We start from the raw sequence: 6153 nt of genomic DNA, 5'->3' as shown, positions 1-6153 counted from the left end.
CCTGCCGGAGTCTGGGGCAGGGAGACTAGGGAGGTGGGGGAAAGGTCTCAGCACCGCCCTCAGCTGTGCCTCTGGGTGGCACCCTCCCCCTCAGAGGCTTCAGCGCCAGTGAGCAGAGGTTACTGATTTTGACCCCTGGGGTCAGCAAGTCCCCACTAACCGCACCCCACCCCCCAGCCCTGGCTCTTGAATCTGCAAGTTTTTCCCCTCAAGTCCCACTTTGAGCTGACTTCCCACAAAATTGGTCTTCATCTCCTCCCAACACACACACACACACACTGCACCCCACCTTGTTTGGGATGGAAAAGACCTAAATTGGTGGGCTGGTGGGCAGGAAACCAGGTTTGTTCGAGTCCCAGGCCTGCCAGGAATTTGCTTGTGTGACTTGGGGAAGTTCCTCTCCTGGCTCTAGCCTCAGTTTCCCCATATATACAAAGAAGGGGGCTCTGATTGTTTCTCCTTCCTCTTCCCAAGGACTCTCTACAGGTGTGGGAGAAATTCCTGCCATCAGGGTGTGTGTGTGTGTGTGTGTGTGTGTGTGTGTGTGTGTGTGTGCTTGTACACGTGTGTGCCAGGGGAGGGGTGGCCTGTCCGTGGGAAGGGCGCCTGTCAGGGCAAGCATCTCTCCCGGCTTGTTGGGAGAGGGAGGGGCAGGCAGGCTGGCAGGAGGGTGGGGCCTCAGCTGTGTCAGCCTGTTCCAGGAGTCGCCCAGACAAGGCACAGCAAAGGGGTGACTCAGGTGGCAAGGTCCACCCCCCCCCCCACCCCAGCCCCGAACCAAACTCTCAGAAGGGGGAGGGGTTACTCAGAAAGCCAGGGAGACACAACTCTAGAATACAATCCCAATGCTTGGAGCCCACCCTGTTGAGTCCCTGAAATACTGGAATTGTAAATTGTTGAAGGGTGGGGGGTTAGTGTAGGTGAGGGGGTACCTGCCCAGATATAGTCATTCCCTGGAGAGGTCCTGACCCTCTCTCTTCCACCTCCTCTCCCTCCACCGCCACCTCCAGCCCCTGGTATCTCACCCTGGCCTGGGCTATTTCTAGCCACCCTATCTCTGTTTTCTTGTCTCCCTGTTTTCCCTTTGACATTCCATCCCCGCCCACACGCCTTCCAGTGAAGTGTCTTGGGAGCTACCTCTATAATTAAGAGCCCTCCCCTGGGCTGGCTGGGCACACACCCTCAGGACCAGGCGGTAGGCAGTCTCTGGCCTCCAGGCTCCTCCCCTGGACAAAGGGCAGCACAAAAAAACCCGAGATCACGATCACTTCCCCCACCCCAGGCGCCATGCGCCATTCTCTGTGCTCTTGCTTTCAGGATGCCTGGGCCCCCTCCAGCCAGAAGAGCTTGGGAGCGAGAGGCTCTTTTGCCACCAGTGTCCTCTCCCCAGCCCTGAAGCGATCACAGTGAGCAAGTCCCCCCACCCCAACACCAGCAGGCAGGGGCCGGAGGGCAAATGGAGGCCCGCATACAGAGATCTCAATTAGTTACAGACCAAGCTGCCACACTGTTAGGTAAGATGTACCTTGACAAGTACAGCCCCACGATGATCTGAAAGGCCGGGATGGAATTGAGAGTTCTGACTCCTTCTCAGAATGGGAATGCAGCGGCCTGGGGAGAAGGTCCCCTGGCCCTGAGCCCCTGGGTCATCTGCCCTTCCGTCCCACACCCAGCAGGCTACAAAGGGCTTCCAGCACATGTGTGTTGATACCCCAGCTGCATGTCCGTGCTGTGTCCATCCCTCCCCCATAACTGCCCCGTCACCCCTTTGCCTAAGTGTGCACATAACACGCATGCTCCTGCTGCCCATTGTCGGGAGAAGGAGCCAGAATGAGAGACGTGCAGGCTCCCAAAGCAGGGTCAGCTGTGGGTAGGGAATTCCTTTCTGGTCCGGAGTGTGGTCTCAGAGGGGAGAGGGACGAATGCCGTGTAGGCTCCCACCCCTCTGTGGCGGAGGCGGGGGGCATCCCTGGGAGGACCAGAGCAGAGGCAGGACCCAGGGCAGAGGTGCCTTCCCTGTGGCTGTGGATGGCTCTGCCCCAAGGCTGAGAGAAGGCCCAGGCTCAAGATACCACTGGCTCTTTGCATTGCCTTTGGTTCCAGTCTGGCCCACCAGGAATAACTTCCAGCAGCTTCTTTCCTGCCGTGGGAAGGCAACATCATCAACCTGAAGCTTAGCTACCCATCTGTTCACCCCATCCTCATTTATAGAGGTGGCCATCCCTGAGACCACTGTAAGCGGAAGAGGAGGGAAGAAGGATGTGTGTGAGTGCATGTGTGTGCACGCTGAGGAGACGGCACTGACATGCCTGGTGTTTGTGTGTCTGAATCTGTGTCCATCGATGCATACCCCTGATGTGCGAGGACAGAAGATTGTCCAGATCTAAGCCCCTGCCTGCCTCCGTGTGGGGAAGGAGCCCCCGCAGAGACAGGGCTAAGAAGACAACGGCATCCCTTCTACCTCCTTCTGTAGCCCCGGAGGTCTGTGGAGGACGAGCTGAGGAGGGTGGCCTTGCTCTTGTCCTTTACCTTCCCCCAGGGAAGCACCTCCCATCCCCCACCAGCTCCCTTGCTCCAACACTGGACCCTCATCAGACCCCTCTTTGCCAGTAACTTCCGTCTCTGGGGAAACTTGGGATGAGTCACTGGGTGCCCCTTCCTTCTTTACTTGGAGAACCCAGGGAGCTGCAAGGTTGAATTAACCATTTGTGTTCTTAGCGGCTCAAGAAGTCTGCTTCCACTGAGCTCTGGGCAAGAGAAATGAGTTTAAAATTCAGGAATAAGTCGGGGCGCCTGGGTGGCTCAGTCGGTTAAGCGTCCAACTTCAGCTCAGGTCATGATCTGGCCGTCTGTGGGTTCCAGCCCCGCGTCAGGCTCTGTGCTGACAGCTCAGAGCCCGGAGCCTGCTTGGGATTCTGTGTCTCTCTCTCTCTACCCCTCCCCCACTCGTGCTCTGCCTCTCTCTCTCTCAAAAATAAATAAACATTTAAAAAAATTAAAAGAGGGGCGCCTGGGTGGCTCGGTCAGTTAAGCGTCCGACTTTGGCTCAGGTCATGATCTCACGGCTCGTGAGTTCGAGCCCCGCGTCGGGCTCTGTGCTGACAGCTCAGAGCCTGGAGCCTGTTTCGGATTCTGTGTCTCCCTCTCTCTCTCTGACCCTCCCCCGTTCATCCTCTGTCTCTCTCTGTCTCAAAAGTAAATAAATGTTAAAAAAATTTTTTTTTAAAAAAATTAAAAGAAAAACAAAATTCAGGAATACAAAGTGAAGCTAGCCATGAGAAGGAGCTTAGAATAAGGAGACAAGGGTATTCATGTAAGGGAGGCTGGAGAATCTCCCTTCCTGGAGATGTGTCAGAGAAATCCCTGCCTTTAAAGGCTTGGAGGCAGGGGACTGGGTAGGATGTTCTTGTGGCCTTTCCTTCAAGTTCAAGCTACTGAGGAGACAGTGGTTGCAGTGATTCTCATCCCTGTCCCTTGGCTCCTCCTCCCCCCTTGAGACCAAATCCCCTAGACAGACAGCTCATTGGAGTAAACATCATTTTCAGATTCTTTTCTGTATCCTACAGATGATTCCTCAGTGCCTGGTGGGCACACAGTAGGTGCTTAATAAAGGTGCAGAAAATCCCTTCATCTGGGAGGAGACACAGCTCTTATTCCAGTCTTTCCTGCTGCTATGGGTGTTACCTCCACCCGGTCCCACCCTGAGTGCTTAGCTTTGGGGCCAGCGTGTTGCAGCATGTTCCAGGCTGACATTAGGGAACATTCTGGGAATACACACACACACACACACAGAGCCTTTATTCTGAAGCCCTATTTGTGGCCCTCTATTCCACCAGGCTCTTCCACCCCTCTGTAGTCAACCAGTCCTCCCAGCCTGTATGCTGAAGAGGGAAGAAAGGACTTAAGCCAGGCTTGGGTCTGGGGAGTGTGTGTGTGTGTCTGTGTGCAGGGGTGGGTGTGGGGAGGTGGGTAGGGGATGGGGAGAGGTGGGAGAGGAAGGAAGTGAAATCCCTAAGGTTGGGAGCTCTATTCTGAGCTGAGGGCTGGCCACTACTGCCTGGCTGGAGCAGGGGAGGGCGAGAGCAGGTGGGGCAGGGGTAAGGTAGGGAGGAAGACACTTAGAAAAGCAAGAGGAGGGGGAGTCAAGGAAACTAAGCAAAGGGGAGTGACCCTGGCATGTGGGATGGTATCTGGTTAAGGATGTTGATGGTCTCCCTGGCCTCCTCCAGGAAGGCTTCTTGGATGGCACAGCCTCAGAAGTGAGACCGTTTTGGCCTTCATTCCTTTCTTTGGTGGGAAAGTGGTCAAGGATACTGCTGGGGTGCCTTGACCCAGACCACCCTGGGTGCTGACTTTGGGGCTATAGGACTTGTCTGAAGGAGGACCTTTTCCTGAACACCCCCACCCCCACCCCCGCCCCGGCCTGCAAATTCCCACACACTCCACGTGGCTAAGGGGACCTGTTTCCACTTAGCTCTCTGGGAGCCCTTTGAGGGTTGGGATCGTTTTGGTTTTCTGTGTTACCAGGGTCTAATTCGGTGCCTGGCATACGGTTGGTGCTCAAGACTTCAGTGTTGATGAATGAATGTCTATGGTACACTCAGCATGCTGTACATCCACCAGCAGGCATTCATCTCATTAACCACAGAAAGGAAAGACCCTCATCTTCCTAACTTCCTGTGGGGAAGTTCTTTCTGATACCCAGCCCACAATCTTCTACCACGGAGGGGGCTGTGAGATCTACTGCCTGAGTTTTTCCAAATCCACCATACTTTCTCTATCTTTGTTCCAAATCATTGTTCTCTGTCTCTGCCCAGATTATTTGTTTTTGCCTTTCCCCCCACCCCTCCCTGCTGCTTTCGCATTTTATGTCTATGCTATTATTTCACCAGGAGACCATGTGTTTGGTGGGCCTTGAAATGAGAAGAATGGGGTTCTTGGCCACTTTCTTGTTTCCTGAGTTCTCTGAACCTCACTTTCCTTATCTTTGAAATGAGGTTCATTTAGATGTCCTAAATTTTTTTTTTTTTCAGAATTGTCATGAAAATTTAAAAACACCCAACTCTTGGTTTTGGCTCAGGTCATGATCTTACGGTTCAGGTTCATGGATTCAAGCCCTGAGTCCAGCTCCTTGCTGTCAGGGTGAAGCCTGCTTGGGATTCTCTCTCCCTCTCTCTCTCTCTCTCTGCCTCCCCCCCCCCATTGTCTTGCTTTTTGTAAAAGTAAATAAACAAACTTAAAAAAAAAAAAAACCCATATCATTAGGGGCGCCTGGGTGGGTCAGTCAGTTGATCATAGACTTCGGCTCAGGTAATGGTCTCACGGTTCCTGAGTTCGAGCCCCGCATCCAGCTCTCTGCTGCGAAGAGCCTGCTTCAGATCCTCTGTCCCCCTCTCTCTCTGCCCCTTCCCCGCTGGTTCTCTCTCTCTCTCTCAAAAATAAACTAAAAAAACCCACAACAACCCATATCATTAAATTCTAACGTTTAGCAGCCGTCCAAGTGATTTCACAAACCTTAATTTTAGGCGCGCCCCCCCCCATGAGAGAGATCCAGATAATGTACCCATTTTACAGATGAGGAGAAACAGGATGAGAGATGAAGGTAACTCGCTTGCGATCATATAGCTACTAAGTGGCAGAACCCAAACCCAGGCCTCCTAATGCTAAATCTCATGAGCGCTCCATATTTGGGGGGGAAAAATTCCAACCCAGAAAAAAAAAGCCTATGAAATGCCATACAAATATGTTATTACCACTCTGTGGCAAGGGTGAATAAGCCCAAAGAAGCATCATGCCTGACGCTGAGTTGGCTGCCCTGTGAAGGCGTCTGTCCTTTCCCATGGCGCCTCCTGACTCACCTGTTGGACAGGTAGGGGGAAGGGGAGAGTAATGAGTCTCACCTGCTCAGAGCTAGGGTGGGGCAAGACACACCCCATCCTCCCCATTTGTTCTTTCCTTAGTCTTACTGACAATTCCTTGTCCAATCAGGAGGAAGTAACGTTCTGTCTGCCAATAGGTGCGGAGTGAGGATGGAACCTCAAGTTGGAGGCCGTCCCCAGAGCCGACTAGCAGTCCCTGGGGCCAATGGCCAGCGGATAAACAGAGGCGGCGGTGGAAGAGAACTGGGCGTGAGGCTCCGCCCCTCGATGGGAC

The sequence above is a fragment of the Herpailurus yagouaroundi genome, unplaced genomic scaffold, assembly GCF_014898765.1.
Source record: "Herpailurus yagouaroundi ecotype Mexico unplaced genomic scaffold, PumYag 189, whole genome shotgun sequence".
NCBI lineage: Eukaryota > Metazoa > Chordata > Mammalia > Carnivora > Felidae > Herpailurus > Herpailurus yagouaroundi.
This window is presented reverse-complemented; position numbering follows the sequence as displayed.